The sequence below is a fragment of the Panicum virgatum genome, chromosome 3N (assembly GCF_016808335.1).
Source record: "Panicum virgatum strain AP13 chromosome 3N, P.virgatum_v5, whole genome shotgun sequence".
Lineage (NCBI taxonomy): Eukaryota > Viridiplantae > Streptophyta > Magnoliopsida > Poales > Poaceae > Panicum > Panicum virgatum.
This window is the reverse complement of record NC_053147.1, coordinates 60723780-60742826: the sequence shown is the minus strand read 5'-3', so window position 1 is coordinate 60742826 and position 19047 is coordinate 60723780. Positions and strand designations below refer to the sequence as shown.

At 45.4% G+C, this 19047-nt stretch overlaps 1 pseudogene; it reads left to right on the top strand.

Moving 5' to 3' along the window:
• Positions 1 to 7244: 7244 nt before the first annotated feature.
• On the top strand, positions 7245 to 18670 carry LOC120667965 (annotated as a pseudogene).
• The last annotated feature ends 377 nt before the right edge of the window (positions 18671 to 19047 follow it).

Below are 19047 nucleotides of genomic sequence, written 5' to 3'. Positions count from 1 at the left end.
TGACCCATCGGCACCGAAACAGGGCTACCTTCAATCCAACATAGTCAAGCTCCCATATCTCCTCTCTCTGACCATAATATGTGTCTGTCTCCATGTTGTTGTCGACGGCATCAACACGCACACCACTATTTTGATAGATGCTCTTGGCATCCTGGGCCATGGTGTAGAAAGTGTATCCATTGATATCATATGCTTGGTATGTTGTAATAGTGAATAATGGCCCCGCTGCTAGTTTTCTTATCTCATGACTGGTTATAGCAGTGCTGGCTTTCTAGACATAATCTCGAAACCAAGTGTTAAAGCCTTGCATGTGCTTCTTTGCAACCCAAGCCTCATTTCGATTAGGATTACCTTCACATAGGTGTCGCAAATGCTCGTTGACATACGGTGTAACTATGTTGGTCTGTTGTAGCACGATGAAATGAGCCTTGTTGAAGGAATCTCGACCATGAGTGATTGTTTTTTTGCCCAAGGTCCCAACACCTGCAAGCCTACATTCATGCCATGAATGAAGCACACCAATGGGGTTTTGGGGTCCCTATAACCCAAGGCCCAGTCACTGCTTCGATGGTACCATAGCCACGAACCATGGCTCCCTCAGGAAAAGACTGGTTATGTACCAAAGATTTGAGTAAGCCATAGAACCTCTCGTAAGGAAACATTTGATGAAGGTAAGATGGGCCAAGGTAGAAGATCTCCTTCGCAAGATGTGCTGTTAAATGGACCATGAGATCAAAGAATGTTGGTGGAAAAGTAGCCTCAAGCAAGCATAGGGTCTCAAAGTTCCTTCTCTCTAACCTCGATAGTGCATCCACGTCAATCACCTTCTGTTCTATCGCATTGAAGAAAAAGCACAAGCTCATGACAGCCTCGTAAACCAGTACTGTCTTGATACTCTAAGTGCAACAGGTAGAAGAGTTGTCATCAACACATGGCAATCATGAGATTTCATCAAGTGGAAATTCATTTTCATGTCCTTCACCGACACTAGCCTCTTGAAGTTCGATGAGTAGCCTGAAGGTACTTTCAAACCATGCAAAAACTCACAGAATTCTTTTCTCTCCGTCTTTGACAATATGGTTGCAGCTACAGGAAGGACCGTCCCCGTGTCTGTTTTCTTTGCATAGAGCTCTGGCCTAACGCCCATATCTTTCAGATCCTCCCTTGCATTTTCATGATCTTTTCCTTTGCCCCTCTGTTGTAACAATGTTCCGCACATGCTCTCACACACATTCTTCTTGATGTGCATTGTGTCAATCGAATGATGCACATCCAACAACTGCCAATACTCTAGCTCCCATAATATTGATTTCTTGTTCCACATCCCCTGCTCCTCTTCTTCTTCACCATCTCGCTTCTTTCTTTTGCCAAGGATAGCCTCCTTAGGTAATTCCTCAGTAGTTTTGATGTCTTTGACTTGCAAGTGGACCTCCATTCTAGACACATGCTGAGGCGCCATTCGATTCTCCTTTTCCCCATCAAACTGACAATCCATGTTCCGGTATGGATGTTTCTTATGGAGGAAACGACGGTGCCATAAAAAGACGAATTTCTTCGACTTTCTCAACCACAATGAGCAGGTTTCATCTAAGCAGTGGGGGCAAGCTTCACCTTTCCTTTTACTCTGCCCGGAGAGGTTGCGATGAGCTGGGTTGTCGTTGATGGTGGTGAACAACATGGCGTGCAATGTAAAGTCCTTACGCTCAAACTCATCCCAAACATCCTTCACACCAGGCTTCCAAAGTGTCTACAGGTCATCAACCAAGGGCCTCAAGTACACATCAAAACGGTCATCGGGTTGCTTTGGCCCCAAGACCAAGATTGACAACATCAAGTATTTACATTTCTTGCAGAGCCACGGTGGAAGGTTCAACACTGACAGCACGACAGGCCAGGTGCTATGCGTTGAACTCTGATTACCGAATGGGTTCACCCCGTCTGTGCTCATAGCGAACCAAATGTTCCTGCAATCTTCTTCAAACCAAGGAAAGTGGGCATCAATGTTATCCCACTGTGCTGCATCTGCTGGGTGCCTAAGCTTGCCATCCCCGGTCTTGTTACGGCCTTCCTTATGCCAACACAAGAGTTGGGCCTCCTTTCATGTGGCAAACATGCGTTTCAAGTGGGGAATGAGTGAAAATACCATGCCACTCTCACAGGACCCCCTCTGTTACCCTTCCTGCCTCTGATCTCCACGGCCTTGTTCCCGTCCTCTTGAAACGACCGAACCCACACTTAGGGCAATTGTCAAGGTCCTTATACTCTCCACGGAACAACACACAGCTGTTCTTACATGCATGTATTCTTTCCACCTCTAAACCCAAAGGACAGATTATCTTCTTAGCCTCATAGACAGACCCGGCCACTTGGTATCCCTCTGGTAGCATGTCTTTTAGCAGATCCAATAGTTGTTTGAAACTTTTGTCGGTCCAACCATGACTTGCCTTAAGCTGCAAAAATTTAAGATCACCAGAAAGCCGAGAGTACTTGTGACAACTAGGGTACAGGGGTTTCTTTGAATCTTCGACGAATTGCTTCAGCCTCGATAATTCTGAAGATGTGTACACGCCCTGAAACTCAACATCTCTCAACATTTGATCAACATTGTTCACACGAGGCAGCAAATCATCAAAGTTGAAACCCATAACTTCTTGGTTAGTCATTTCCTCAGGCTGCATCACGCCCGGTGGGAATGCTTCATCTTCCTCAAAGTCATAATTGCCGCATTCTTCTTCCCCTATAATAATGACAAATCAAGGAGTTAATCCATTAAGCTCTACCCTGTAACAATGAGAAAACAATGAGTCAAGTCAATAGTTACTCGTTTCACCTTCATTATGGACTTCAGCATGGCATCGCGCTACATCTTCATTAAGGCATCCATCTTCGTCTTCATTAAGGCCTTCCTCACCATACTTGTTCCAACACATGTAATTCGTTTTGAATCCACGTGTGATCAAATGATGGAAAATATTGTCCCATTGTCCAAACTTCTTCTGGTTCAGACAGTCAACACAGGGGCAATGCATTGAAGGCACACCCCGATTTCTCATGTCTGCCTCTGCTTGAGCAAGGAAACCATTGACCCCACTTAGGAAGGTCTCCCAAACTCGGGGGTGTCTGTACATCCAAGTCCGATCAACCGCCATCTACAAGTTCAAAAAATAAATTATTTTGAAAGAAATAATATATCTTCATTGAATTATCAACAAGTATATTACACACAAGATGTTTTGTTCATTTCATATTGGTCAAATTTGTACTATGAAATAAAGTGTTACAAAGGCTTCAGCAAAAACTTGAAAATATGGATCAACATGAGTATTTTGGTTGTATTTGATAAATATTTATTCTACCAGAGGTTTGCCAACTACTTAGGAGGATTAGGAGGCTCAAATTACATATCCTCTCAATGTGCTGCTATAGGAGCGGCGGGGAGCGTACACGGTGGCGCGACGGAGCCAAGTGTTGCCGGAGGGGTCGCCGGTGGAGCCAAGTGGAGCAGAGGCGACGGCGGGGTCGTCGGTGGAGCCAAGTGGAGCCAACTCGTAGTAGAGGCGGCCCGAGGTCGCAGCAGAGCAGCGGTGGTCGACGGTCCGGGTGAGCAGAGGCACCGCCAGCGGCCGCAGAGCAGAGCAGAGGCGCCGGCGGGCGCAGTAGAGCAACGCGGCGGTCGCTGGTGGTGGTGGAGCCAGAGTGCGACCAGTCGCAGCAGAGGCACCACCGGCGGGCGCAGTGGCGGCAGTCTCAGCGGCGAAGGGCCACCGGCGCCGTCAGCGCCGGGTGGACGACGCCGGCGATCAAGAGGCTACAGTGCTAGAATGATGCCGCACGTCAATCATTGCTACAGTGCTCCACGTTAATCATTGCTAGACGATTTGTAACGGGCGTTGAGCAACATACGTAACGGGTCCTCCCCCACGTTACGAAAATAAGACATCGGTAACGGCCATAGCAGACCGTTACTCATGTCTATGCCATTTGTAACGGTGGTTAAACCAACCATTATGGATTTTGGTATTTTTAGTAACGGACTTTAAGCAACCGTTACTTATAATGACCCCATTCGTAATGGTTGCGTGCAGAAACCGTTACGGCCCAGAATCCAGTAACGCGCCTTCGTAACGGGCGTTGTGGTGGCGTGGTCGGGCTGGGGCCTGCCAGGATTATTGGCAACGCGCGTTGTTTGAGGACCGTTACAGTTTTACTTCTCTGTAACGGGCTTCTAGCGCCCGTTACTATTGTCGTGTTACCTATTTGAGGTTTTCACTTAGTGTATAGAACTGCAGATATAAATTATTCCAATTAATTATAGAAAATAATAGATAAAAATCTACAACAAAAAAATTATATTAAAACATACTATATTATATGTTCATTGTGTAGTTCTGCTCATGTAGAGTCCAACAAAATTAGATTTTCTATTTTATGATTTTTCTATGATTTACTATGATTTTTTGATGATTCATTCAAAATGTATAGCAAAAAAATTATATTAAAACATATTATATTATATGTTCATTGTGTAGTTCTGCTCATGTAGAGTTCAACAAAATTAGATTTGTCATTTTATGATTTTTGTATGATTTATTATGATTTTTTGATGATTCATTCAAAATAAATAAAAAAGCCACCGTCCAAAACCACTTAAGGGGGGTTATTTACACTACTAGAAAACAAGATTTAGGTCCACCCTAAAAGTACCGACGGGTACCGATTCATCTCCATACCGATACTTTTGGGGTGGATGAAATCTTTGAATGAGCCTTAAGTACCGGTTGGTATTATCAACCTGTACCTAAGACTCTCCATAGGTACTGGGTGGTAACTTTTATATTAATACCGGGTGGTACCACCAACCGGTACCTTAGATTCATCCATGGGTTACTTCAAAAGGAAAGCATCTTCTTTTCAATCAGAAGAACTGTGTAGCTGATATGGTAAAAAAGCAACGCGCAAGGTTAGAAGTCGCGAGTTCAAATCCCAGCCAAGAAGAATATTTTTCGTGAATTTTGGAAGCCTTAGGTACCGGTTAATTTACCCGGTACCAAAGGCTCGAGCCTTTGGTACCACTTTCGGGGTACCGGTTCAAAAAACCGGTACCAAAGGGCACCTGCAACCGGTGCCTTAAAGCATTTTTCTAGTAGTGTTAACCGGTTTTCGAAAGGTTGGTGTGTGAAATACCCGGTTTTATAAGTTGCGGGTTAATTAGTCGACTGCCGATAGGTGGTGCGATTATGTTTTCCTTAGTAGTAATAGAGCATGAATAAAGTATGATTTCAATATTTGAATATTTAATATCGTCGGCACAAGCACAACAAGATAAACCATGTGTTGTTACATGTCACGCAACATTGTTCATACCATATGTATACATAGCAGTAGTACGGCTCATGGCGAGTAGCTCACGCATTCGACGCGGCCGAGTGGTTTCAGGATGTTTGCAAGAGTGCACACGCAAGTGTTCCGCGCGACGACGACGCCGGGCAGGCCGCTGCTGGGAGGGTACAGGCTGAAGCTCAGGAAGACGCCCATCGCCTCGTACTTTGGGACGGCAAGCAGGAGCTCGATTATGTCTCCAAAGCCGGGAGGGCACGCGGCTTGGGACGGTGCCGGCGCCGGCGCCGGTGCTGGTGGCCGTGCTTGGGCCTGGTTAGAAGAAGCTGCGAGCACAAGCGCCGCGGCGAGGAACAGGCCGGCTGGAAGGGAAACTGGGGACTTGGACGCCATTGTTGCTGGTAGTGGGGATGCCCAGGTGATTATAGGCCGGGTGTTTATAGGCCGGTCGCCGGCCGGCCGGCGGCGGGCGTCGTCAGTCAACTCATCATGCGTACGAAATCCAACCGGCGAGTTTTCGCACCGGCCGTGGTGCGGACAGGAGGTACCGTGGAAATCCGACGACGCACGCGCCGGCACTGGCACACCGCGAGCTTGTAGAGTTCCACCTATGGAACGTGCCCCAATGGACATTTGAGCGAGGACAGAGCCGGATTTGATGATACACACGGCCGTGGACGTCTACTCTAGCGGCAAGGATAGACGGCCTTGTGTGGACCAGAGAGGCTTGCAGTTTGCAACACGTGAGATCTGAACAATGCGCGCCGTCACTAGTTTTCTGGGATGGGATGGGATGGTCTCATATCGTCAATAGCGGCCGACATCATAGTCTCGAACTTGCTCGGCCGCCGCCGGATGGAGCGAGCTAGCGTGGAAAAAATTTGGATGAAATTTGTGGGTGGATTTTTGATAAAATCTCTGGATACCAATTTGTGGGGAAGAACAGAGCTCGAAGAGAGTTCAGGAGGGAATGTTCTTGTATTAGTTCATCATTGATTCACCAGTTCCATCTCGACGGTATTTAAACGGAGCACGGTCACAAGCTGAGCGGCAAGCAGACTCACATCAACGTAAACGGGCTTTCACCCCATAACCGGCCCATGGCTCATAGGCGCATACACATACTAATGCCGTGCATCTCCTGACAGGAGCATCCAGTCTTGTGGCGTGCATGGTCCAGCACATGGCGCTGCCTGCAGCTAGGTGTGCTCCAGGTTCTTGTGCAGGCTTTGCTGCGACTGCGAGACGTTGAGCATGAGTATCTCGCCGCCACCGTCGTCATTCTGTTCGTTGTGGTGCTGTACGATCAGCAAGGGCAAGGGCAAGCAGGACGACATGGCCGATGATTGGAGCAACACTCTTTCCTGCGTGTTCCACCATGTTCAATTCTTCTTGGTTGACATGGAGATCATGAGATATGTAGAAATTAGAAGAGATGTCAATTGTCAATTGCCCTGTCCGCTCTCTCTCTCTCACTCACTCTCTTAATATTTTTCCGACCACCCATACCCTTGGCCGCTCCTGTCAGGCCTCCATGTCTGCCTGCATCCGCGAGATGGAGAAGAAACAAGAAAAAGGGCAGTCACATCCAGGCCGGATTTGTGGCTAAGAGCCCGCGCAACTCAGCACGAAATAGCAGCCCAAATGCTAAAGTCTAGTATTCCTTTCACTTGTTCCGGTCTTCGTAGACTCGAGAGCCCAACTCCTCTCCTCTTCATGTTCGCTTCGCAGCAATCAGCAGCCATATACGGCGACGTGAGTGCACAGATGCACACCTAGCGGACCACTACACTGGCAAGTGTCCGCAACTCAGAGGGCCTAAACCGTCAGTTTCGTATTGTGGAGCTGCTTCGGATGGGCTAGGATTCTTTTGTATTCAGGCGGCTAGACCATTTCATATTGTTCCTATGGCACGTGCAAAAGCATCCACTCTGATCACAGTGGAGGAGGGTGCAGTTTCGGCTGAGTTGCTTAAGTCTGAGTTGGCAAGGATTATTCCGGTTCGTTGGGACTGGGCAGTTGTAAGGAACATGGCTCCATTAAGCCATTGTTTTGTGATTTTAGTGATTGAGTAACAACGCAATCAATGGGACTAATGATTTGTCAAGTGAACAATTATAGATCCCAGGGATGAAGCAAAAAGGTCAGACAAAGCAAAACATGAAGAAAGAACTCCAAAAAAGATTGAAATGGACGAGTTCAGCAGAAACCAGTGGCACCGGATGAACCGATGCGGGGGCATCGGACTATCCAGTTAGCACCGGATAAACCGACGCATAGGCGTCGGTGCAATAGGGCAGCTCTGGTGCCAGGACACAAGGAAAGATACAAGTGGCACCGGATAAACCGATGCAAGGCACCGGTGTATCCGGTGAGCGTCGGATAATCCGACGCAAGGGCGTCGGAGCAATAGGCAGCCTTGGTGCATGGCCACCTGGAGAAAGCCCAGTGGCACCAGATGAACCGACGGGGCCAAGTTGGAGCGTCGGAGCATTGACCGGAGTATTGACCAAAGCCGCTGTCAAGCGAGCTGAAGCAGAGTATTCAGCGCCGGATGATCCGACGCCCGTCGGACTAAAGCATCGGACTATCTGACGCATGCAACGTCAGCTGCCAGTGACCCCAACGGCTACCCCGTGGTTCAGTCTGACCGGATGAACCGGTGCCCTACCACCGGTCTATCCGGTGCTTTACGCAGGAAAGCCCCAACGGCTCTTAGCGGCTCCATGGACTTGGTGGGCTTATATATATATGCTATCCCCCTGGCATTTCAAGGTTGCTGGAGACCTGAGACACCTCATACACATTGAAGAACATCTCCAACACATCCAAGAGCTTAGTGTTCATATCTTTAGTCCTTAGCACACTTTGAGAGTGTTGTGTAAAGGTTAGCTCTTTAGTAGTGAACAAGCAAGGCTTAGTGCCCTTGTGCTGCGGTTCTTTGTTGAACCAAACAAGAACTCGGTGAGCCGGCCCCTTGGAGCTTTGAAGCTCGCCGGCAACGTCAACGATCCTCCGACTTGATGTGGAGCGGTGTGGACGACTTTGTGCGGGGGACGTGGAGACCCCCATCCTTTGTGGAGAAGAACCTTAGTGGAACCCGGGATCAAGGTGACCGTGGTGACTCGGTGTCCCTGGGAAAGACTTGATTTCCGAGAAGCAATACTCTTTGTGAGTGCTTCGACAACGTGGATGTAGGTGTGCCTTTGTGGCTTACCGAACCACGGGATAAACATCCGCGTCAAAGAGTTTGCTTTCTCCTATCCTTCTTTTTAAGCTTCCGCATTTCATACTAGCAATTCTTGTATGCCTTTACTTTCATAGAGTAGATTTTTAATAGAAAAGGCTATAGATTGCTAAACTCTTTTGGGATAGGGGTTTCACACTAGCAAAGACATAGTTGCACATTTAGATAGCATGTTTTAGATTAATATTGTGCAATTTAGTTGGAGCCATAGGTCTAGGTTTTTAGTTGCCTAATTTACCCCCTCCCCCTCTTAGGCTAGAGCACCGATCCCGGTCTTTCAATTGGTATTAAAGCCGAGACTCACTTCTTTCTCTAAGAACGCCAATTCCATTGGCAAATTGTGAAAACCGGCTCATTTGATCGGTTAGGTTTCACTGCCTAGTGAGTTAGCTCTTTGGGGAAGGGATGAATCCCTTAGAAATGGCTTCACAATTCTAGGGGGAGGGTTAAGTACTTTACCATCTAATTTTCCCCAAAAGGTTGAGAGAAAGCACAAGAAGAAGAAACAAAAGAAGGAGAAAAAGCCCAAGGATGAACCTCGTGTTTTTCTTGGAGAATGGGTGGATGATGGTGTAGAATTGAGCTCAAACTCAAGCTCAAGTGATGAGTCTATCAAGAGCACCACCACCCGCACCAACAAGGGAGCTTCATCATCATCCAACACGTGCCATGTGGCCAGAGGTATGGATAGAAATGTAAGTGATGATGACTCCGACTCTCCTTCAATTAATGATCTTCTTGACTTAGTTCCTGAGCACCAAAAAGTCATTAAAAAGCAATCAAAAGAAATTAAAAACCTTAATGCTCTTAATGATCTTAATGCTTCTCTTGCTACAAATTATGAAGATTTATTGTGCAAATTCAAATTGCTTAGTAAGGAATATGAAGAGCTCAAATTAAAATTTGAGAGCACAAATAATACTAATGACTTTTTAGAAATGAAGCAATATACCTCTAGTACAAGCTCAATTTCTAAAATAGATGCTTCAACTTCTTGTATTGATTTAATTGATGAATCTTGCTCCAACCCTTGGAATGAGAAATGCAATGAGAATGTTGTTGTAGAATCATGTGATGATCTCATTGCCAAGGAAAATTATGAGCTCAAGTAAGAAGTGGAAAGGCTCATGAAGGACTTGCATAGTTTGAAAGGCAAAGGCATAGAGAGCAATGTCTAATCTTCTCAAGATAATCATAAAAACATGGTGAAGAAGCTTGAGAAGGGATCCACCGTGACATGCTTCAAGTGCCATCATAAAGGCCACAAGTCCAACAAGTGCCCTCAACTCAAGAAGAAGCTTTCGGATGAGAAGAACAAGAAGAAACTCACAATCAAGAGTTCTCTTATTTACACCAAGCCCAACCAGAGGAACAAAAACAATAGCACCACCTGTATGATCAAGAAAAAACTAATGGCAAGGTAGTTGCTCTCAAGGTTGGGAAGCAAGAAAAGAGTTGGTATCACTCCAATTAAGTGCCCAAGGATGTCATCACCAATATGAAGGGGCCTCAAATGGTGTGGGTCCCAAAGGAGACTTGAAGCCCAAGAATGATTTCGGGGGATTTGGAGGCTTGGCTACCTAGAAGATGAAGAATTCAAGTTAAAGAAGCTAAGCTTGCATCTTGGACATTTGGTGCCTAAGTCCCCCACAAGGTAATAGTATCTAGATTTCAATTCAAGCATCATATAGCTCCATTGCCCTTACTAGGTTGTTTGCATTGCATCACCTAGTGTTACATATGGTGGGTTGCTTATGTCATGATCTAATCTATGAGCAACCTACATAGTTTGATAAGTGTGTAGAAAGCTACACAAGATTACCCTTTCATGGTATATGTACTTCATGAGGTATGTATTTCATTTGTGTACTATGAACACAAGCGATAGGGTAAACTTTCCATTGTGGTCATAAACAATGTGCATACATTTGGTTGGTGATTCAAACACTAAATGCACACGTTTAGGGGGAGTTCATCCTATGGTTTGTGATTTTGAGACTAACATATTTTCAAGCTCATCTCTTGTAGTCTCATAGTGAGCCATGATCTATTGAACAAAACTTCTATATCTAAGTTCATAGATCATGTGCTCATTCATGTGCTCACCTTGGTGTGCCAAGTGTTTTTAACCTCAAAGACTTTCAATTGGTATTCAATTTCAATTGGTCTCATTTGAAACAAGTCACTTTCAAATTGGTACATGCGAGGTAACTACAAACACCCCCGGAGGTATGCATGGTCTATAACCCCTTCAATTGGTATTCTTGTCAATTCTTTGTTATTTTAGAGTGACCTCCGTGCATGATATGATCTAAGCTTTCTCTTTCAAATGTCTAGTTGTGCATATGATTTTCACATTATCATTTTTGTGCACACACTTTGTGGAAAGCTTAGCTTATGTCATGCTAGTTTCGTGATTTTGTGATCCACCTTAGTAATCACTCATTTGGTATCTTCATTGATATTATACACTTGGATCATGATTCATGGGACTAACCCCCTAGGCTACTAACTTTTCCCTTTGAGCCATTTTGGTTTGCCAAGCCTTTTTAGTTGATTTGATTCCAAAGGGGGAGAGATTTGGATCAAAGCAAGGTAAAAATGAGTACCACCCAAAGGAGGAACTACTTTGATTCCAAAGGGGGAGAAAAAGAAGAAGAAGTAGCACATGGGGAGAAACAATGGGGGAATAATGGATTTAAGAGGAGACTAAGTCAACATTGGATGATGGTAAGCATCCAAGCAAGTGTAAGTGGTTCAATTGGGTTCAATTGGTATCAATTTATCAGTTTTTGAAAAATTTATGCTTACTTTGATTGTGTTGTCATCAATCACCAAAAAGAGGGAGATTGTAAGGAACATGGCTCCATTAAGCCATTGTTTTGTGATTTTAGTGATTGAGTAACAACGCAATCAATGGGACTAATGATTTGTCAAGTGAACAATTATAGATCCCAGGGATGAAGCAAAAAGGCCAAGCAAAGCAAAACACGAAGAAAGAACTCCAAGAAAGATTGAAATGGACGAGTTCAGCAGAAACCAGTTGCACCAGATGAATCGATGCGGGGGCACCGGACTATCCAGTTAGCACCGGATAAACCAACGCATAGGCGTCGGTGCAATAGGGCAGCTCTGGTGCCAGGACACGAGGAAAGATCCAAGTGGCACCGGATGAACCGATGAAAGGCACCGATGTATCCGGTGAGCGTCGGATAATCCAACGCAAGGGCGTCGGAGCAATAGGTAGCCCTGGTGCATGGCCACGTGGAGAAAGCCCAGTGGCACCGGATGAACCGACGGGGCCAAGTTGGAGCGTCAGAGCATTGACCGGAGTATTGACCAGAGCCGCTATCAAGCGAGCTGAAGCAGAGTATTCAGCACCGGATGATCCGACGCCCATCGGACTAAAGCGTTGGACTATCCGACCTGTGCAACGTCAGCTGTCAGTGACCCCAACGGCTACCCCGTGGCTCAGTCTGACCGGATGAACCGGTGCCCTACCACCGGTCTATCCGGTGCTTTACAAAGGAAAGCCCCAACGGCTCTTAACGGCTCCATGGACTTAGTGGGCTATATATATGCCATCCCCCGGGCATTTCAAGGTTGCTGGAGATCTGAGACACCTCATACACATTGAAGAACATCTCCAACCCATCCAAGAGCTTAGTGTTCATATCTTTAGTCCTTAGCACACTTTGAGAGTGTTGTATAAAGGTTAGCTCTTTAGTGAGTGAACAAGCAAGGCTTAGTGCCCTTGTGCTGCGGTTCTTTGTTGAACCAAACAAGAAGAATTCAGTGAGCCGGCCCCTTGGAGCTTTGAAGCTCGCCGGCAACATCAACGACCCTCCGACTTGGTGTGGAGCGGCGTGGACGACTTTGTGCGGGGGACGTGGAGACCCCCATCCTTTGTGGAGAAGCTCCTTAGTGGAACCCGGGATCAAGGTGACCGTGGTGACTTGGTCCCCGGGAAAGATTTATTTCCGAGAACAAATACTCTTTGTGAGTGCTTCAACAACGTCTAACCGAACCACGAGATAAACACCCGCGTCAAAGAGTTTGCTTTCTCCTATCCCGTTCTTTAAGTTTCCGCATTTTATACTAGCAATTCTTGTATGTCTTTACTTTCATAGAGTAGAATCTTGATAGGAAAGACTATAAGTTGCTAAACTCTTTTGGGATAGAGGTTTCACACTAGCAAAGACATAGTTGCACATTTAGATAGCATGTTTTAGATTAATATTGTGCAATTTAGTTGGAGCCATAGGTCTAGGTTTTTAGTTGCCTAATTCACCCCCTCCCCCTCTTAGGCTAGAGCACCGATCCCGGTCTTTCAGCAGTGCAGGAGCATGGTGATAAAGCTTTCTTAGTGCCTTTTCCTTCTAAGGTTGAGCTGGATTGTATGGTTGCGATTCGCACTGTCACCACCGAGAACAATAAAGGAGTTCTCATTTTCGAGGAGTTCGATTCAGAAATCAAGCCCGTCAAGGTGCTGGACCAAGTTTGGCTTTCTGTTACGAATGTTCCTACTCTGCTCCGTGCTTTTTTGCCCTTGTGGGCTGTGGGGTCAGTGGTCGGTGCCACTCAGAAGGTGGATATGAATCACCTTCGTCTTACAGGAGAGGTCCGCATTCTGGTTGCAGTTTTTAATGTCAATGAGATTCCAAAGATGGCAGATATCTGCGTCAATAGGAGCATCTATCGAGTCCACTTCAAAGTTGAGGAAGTGGTGGATGATGATCCCTTTAATCCAGAGGACGATGATTTATTGGGTGACGATACCAATACCGGAATGAATGACGATTCGCAACACGGGATGAATGCTAGTGGTGATCACCATATGGCAGATGCCCCTGAGGATCCTGCTCCACAGCCTGAGGCACCAAATGATCAACAAGTTGGTAAGACGGCCCCAGTCATTTCTCAACAAGAAGCCGCCTTAATTGATGAGGTCCTTGACAAAATTTGTGAGAAGTTACTGGAGGAAATCAGTGTTAAGGTCATGGTGGAGGCGGCTGGTGAGGATAGGCCCTATTCCCCGCCAACAGAGGAGTACGCGAGGTTCCGAGCTTTGTTGGAATCTTCAAAGCAGCTGCATACGAGGCCCCTGGAGTGTGATGTTGCTACTGACATAGACTCTGTTGATGGGAGTCTTCCTGCAGCTGCTTCTCTCTTTGTGGTGCAGGAACCTGACGTGGAGGAGAGTTCCATGGCTGCTGCCCCGTTGCATGCAGACGGGGACCAGGACCTAGCTGTTGGGGAGACAGCTGCAGGGTCGGTCCCCCCTGGGGCCAACGCCCTGGCGCCGAACACGGCGGCTGGGAGCCAGGCGCTCCCCGCTTCCCCATCGTCCGCGGGTGGGGGCTAGGTGCTCCCCGCCCTCTCTTTGACAGCGGGTGGGGGCCAGGGGCTCCCCACCTCCTCTTCGGCCGCGGGTGGGGGCCAGGTGCCCCCTGCCTTTTCTTCATTCGCGGGTGGGGGTCAGGTGGTCCCCGCCTCCTCTCCGATCGCCCTTGCTGCTCACCTCGGTGCTCATGCGCCTCTGGACCTCGGGGGTCAGCCCGTGGTGTTAGCGCCAGGAGAGAACAAGGCGGTTGCCTTGGAGCCGTCCGGTTCCCCAGGAGGAAGCAAGGCACGGGCCAGTGCTGAGCCCGTGGTGCCGGTGCCAGGGGCGAACTCGGTAGCCGCTTCTGTGGTACAGGCGCCAGACATGGTCCCCACTCCGACGCCAGCTGCAGGTGAGCAAATTGGTGTGTCGCTGCAGACTAAGGAGCTCGGTCAGGAGGAAACAGTGATTGCTGCTGCTGATCTGCATGCTAAGCCCGAGCTACGTAAAGTGAAGCTGCCCGCCACTAGGCCAATGCCTAAGGGCGGGAATTTGTTGGATGCTGATCCTCTCAAGACCGCCACAATCGGTAGAAGCATCAGGAATAAGGACAAGGCGGATGAACACACTCTACACAAAACTTCGCCTTTGGCTACAAAAAAGAACCTTGAACGAGGTACATCTTTTACCAGCTTTTCAGATTCGCATGTTATTTCAAACTTTGATAGGGTAGGCTTCAAATTAGGCCAGACTGATGAAATTGATAAAGGTTCTACTGTCGCTATCAAAAATGTAGAAATAGATAGGATGGTGGTTCTTGCCAAAAAGAAAAAATATAATTTAAAATCTAATAAATTACAAGATGAGAGTGATGATGAAAGGGATGCTAGACTGGATGTAGTTCTCAACCACGCTTGTGGTAATCTAAATGAGAACTTGCAAGACCTGGAGTCTGATCACATTATCGATCTCTCTCTGGCCCGTCGGAAGAAAAAGTCTAGTACTGCTAAAAAACCTAAAAATGGCAGAGTTCCCAAAAAACCAAAAACCCCTTCCAAAATTGTTATCAAATAAAAGGGATTTTCTGGAAAAGCAGAGGTCTTGGGGACTTGGCTAAACACAGATTTTTGTCTGATTTGGTTAAGGAAGAGCAAATCAGTTTCATAGCTCTTTCCGAGATTGGTACGGATGACTTTCCAGATCGCATTTTAAAGAACCTTTGTGCGGGCGGGACTTCCTTTGGCATAGTATGGCCCCACATGGTCGATCTGGAGGCATTCTACTAGGTGTGGACCTGCAGGTTTTTGATATTGGAGCCATTACGGAGGGAGATTTCTATGTAAAATTTACCTTGAGATGCAAAAATGATGGCTTCAAATTTGTGCTATATACGGTTTATGGCCCAACACAATATCAAAACAAGCAGGCATTTTTGGTCGAATTGGCAAACACATGCTCAATGGAGTCTCTTCCATATTTAATTGGAGGGGATTTCAATATTATGAGAAGACTGGAAGATAAGAGCTCCGGGGTGTTTGACTTTAAATGGCCAAACTTGTTCAATGTTGTTATCGAATCTCTTGATCTCAAAGAGATTGTTATGTCTGGGAGCCAATTTACATGGGCGGGTCCTAGAGACAATCCGACTTTTGAGAAGCTTGATAGAGTTCTGGTTAGTACAGATTGGGAAGATAAGTTCCCTCTATCGTCAATAGAACCAAGAGATCAAGATATTTCGGACCATACTCCTCTAATTCTTAATACCGGCGCGTCCACTCACCACTCTAACCAACGTCCTTTTAAATTTGAGAGAGGAGGATGGTTGATTAGGGATGGTTTCTACGATATGGTTGTAAGCATTTGGCAATCAGAAACGTCTGGACATACTCCTCTGGAGCGGTGGCAGAATAGAATTCGCAGGCTCAGACAACATCTTAGAGGCTGGGCTAAGCATTCAGCAGGAACATATAGAAAAGAAAAGAAGAAACTTCTAGCTCTTTTAGAGAAATTAGATAACAAGGCTGACATTACCTCTCTTTCAGATCTAGAGGTTAATTTTAAGCACTATCTAAATGGGAGATTAGTTCTTCTTTTGAGGGAGGAAGAAATTAAATGGTACGAGAGAGCAAAGATGAAAACGCTTCTAGAGGGAGATGATAATACAAGATTCTTCCATCTAGTGGCTAATGGGAAACACCGAAAACAACATATCTATAAACTTGAAAATGATCAAGGAATTGTTATCGGTGATGACCAGCTTAAGAGCCATATCACTCAGTTTTATAAGAACCTTTTCGGGTCTCCGAATGCTTCGGAGATTACACTTGAGGAAGATCGAATTCAGGATATTCCACGAGTGACCCAAGAGGATAATGAGATGCTCACTAGTGAGTTCACTGAATCTGAGGTGAAAAATGCTATTTTCCAGATGGAACACAACAAGGCTCCAGGTCCTGATGGCTTCCCGGCTGAATTCTATCAAGTTTTCTAGGAAGTAATTAAGGACGACCTTATGCCTCTCTTCACGGACTTCCACAAAGAGGATTTGAACATCTTCAGTCTGAACTTTGGAATTATTACACTAATTCCAAAAGTTCAGGAGGCAACTAAAATTCAATAATATAGACCTATTTGCGTCCTCAATGTCAGCTTTAAAATTTTTACTAAAGTTGCTACGAATAGGTTGAACAAAGTTGCCCAAACAGTGATGAGTCCTATGCAGACTGCCTTTTTGCCAGGCAGGAATATCATGGAAGGAGTAGTCATCTTACATGAAACTATCCATGAACCGCATACCAAAAAACAGAATGGAATCATTTTCAAAATTGACTTTGAAAAGGCCTATGACAAAGTAAAGTAGTCTTTCCTTCAACAAACGCTACACACGAAAGGGTTTTCTCCTAAGTGGTGTAGATAGATTGAAGGGATGATTTCTGGTGGAAGTGTGGGGATCAAAGTCAATGACAAAATTGGTCCATACTTCCAAACTAAGAGAAGGCTCCGTCAGGGAGATCCTATGTCACCTATTTTATTTAACATCGTTGCTGATATGCTGGCTCTCCTCATTAAGAGGGCAAAAGACGATGGTCAAATAAGAGGTGTCATACCTCACCTTTTGGATGATGGTTTGTCTATCCTGCAGTATGCTGATGACACCATCATCTTTATTGATCATGACCTGAAGCAAGCAAAGAATCTTAAACTTTTTCTATGTGCTTTCGAGCAGTTATCTAGGTTAAAGATAAACTTCCACAAGAGTGAAATTTTTTGCTACGAAGCAGCTAAAGAGATACAGGATATTTATACTGATCTCTTTAGTTGTAATGCTGGTGAATACCCTTTTAGATATTTGGGAATTCAAATGCACCATAGACAGCTCCTCAATTCTCAATGGGGAAAAGTTGAAGAACACTTTGAGAAAAAAACTCTCTTATTGGAAAGCTAAGTACATGTCTTATGGGGGCCGGTTGGTCTTGTTAAATTTGGTACTTAGTAGCCTACCCATGTTTATGATGTTCTTTTTTGAAATCCCAAAAGGGGTACTCAAAAATCTTGATTATTTTAGATCGAGATTCTTTTGGCAAGGTTCTTCTAATAAGCATAAGTATCGACTTACCAAATGGGACATATTATGTCATCCAAAGGATCAAGGGGGACTTGATATCTTAGATCTGCAATTGCAGAATAAATGCTTACTGTCAAAATGGTTAGTTAATTTGCTTAATACCAATGGTATATGGCAAAGCCTACTAACGAACAAATATCTAGGATCCAAGTCTCTCACGCAAGTGAAGGCTAAACCTTATGACTCTCATTTCTGGAGAGGTCTTATGAAGATCAAAGATGAGGTTTTTGCTAATGGCTCCTTCATTATTAAAGATGGGAGCAAGACTAGGTTCTGGGACGATGTATGGGAAGGTCAAGTGCCATTCAAAGATAAATATCCATCACTTTATAAGATTGTGCGTGATCCTCATGCGACTGTGGCCAGAGTCTTGGTGACAAGGCCCCTCAATTTATATTTTAGGAGGACTTTGGTGGATAACAAGCTGGTTGAATGGTAAAACCTTGTAGCTCAAATCGCGCATGTCCAACTGGTGGATGGGTCAGATATGTTTAGATGGAATTTGAACAACTCAGGGTCCTTTACTGTTCGATCTTTGTATCTGCACTTATTAGATAGACAACCGCCTTTTAGACATAAGATGATATGGAAATTGAAGATTCCTCTAAAGATTAAGATTTTCCTCTGGTTTATTCAAAGGGGGATACTTTTAATTAAAGATAATCTTGCTAAGTAGAACTGGGCAGGAAGCCAAAAATGTTGCGGATGTAATAGTAATGAGACTATAAAACATCTTTTCCTGTACAGTCCTTATGCAAGAATGGTTTGGAGAATTATCTTTTATGCTACTGGTTTAACACCACCTAGATCAATTCGTCATATGTTTAATTCTTGGCTATCTAATCAATCTAAAAAGATTAGGAATTTCATCTGGGTGGGGGTTGTTGTTGTATGCTGGGCGATTTGGAGATGTCGCAATGATATTATTTTTAACAAAATCAAAGTTAACTCGATTTTGCAGGTCATCTTCAGGGGAACATACTGGTTACGTTTCTGGGTGCAGTTGCAGCGCGAGGAGCGCGCCAAGAAGCATTCTCCAGCTTGAGCAGACTAATTGAGATAGTTGCTCTTGATTTAGTTAAAGGAGGGTGGAAGCATGTCTATCGCTTGCAGTAGTTCTGTGTCTTTCTAGAGACTGGTGTGCCCTTTTCTATTTTTACAAATGTTGTAATAATGGCTGTGTATGCCTCGTCATAAGCCCGGATTGGTAATCCTTTTTCTAAAAAAAAAGATGCACACCTAGCGATACGGCAGCGGCCAGCGGGGAACCGGTTCCTCTGCAGTACTAGAGAGGGACTAGGTGCCACTTGTTCCACTGCATTGGGGGTCGCAGGTCAGTGGGACCAGTCCCTTACAGTTTCGAAGAGGAGGTTCACTATCGGAATCCGGCTCTTTGTTGTGTGCCCGGTAGTTTGCCGTGTGCTTTCTATCGGTAACACGTCAAAGAACCTCTTTGTCGTGTGCACATGGCAAAAATGTAACACATGTAAAAATATACTTTGCCGTGTGCTTTTT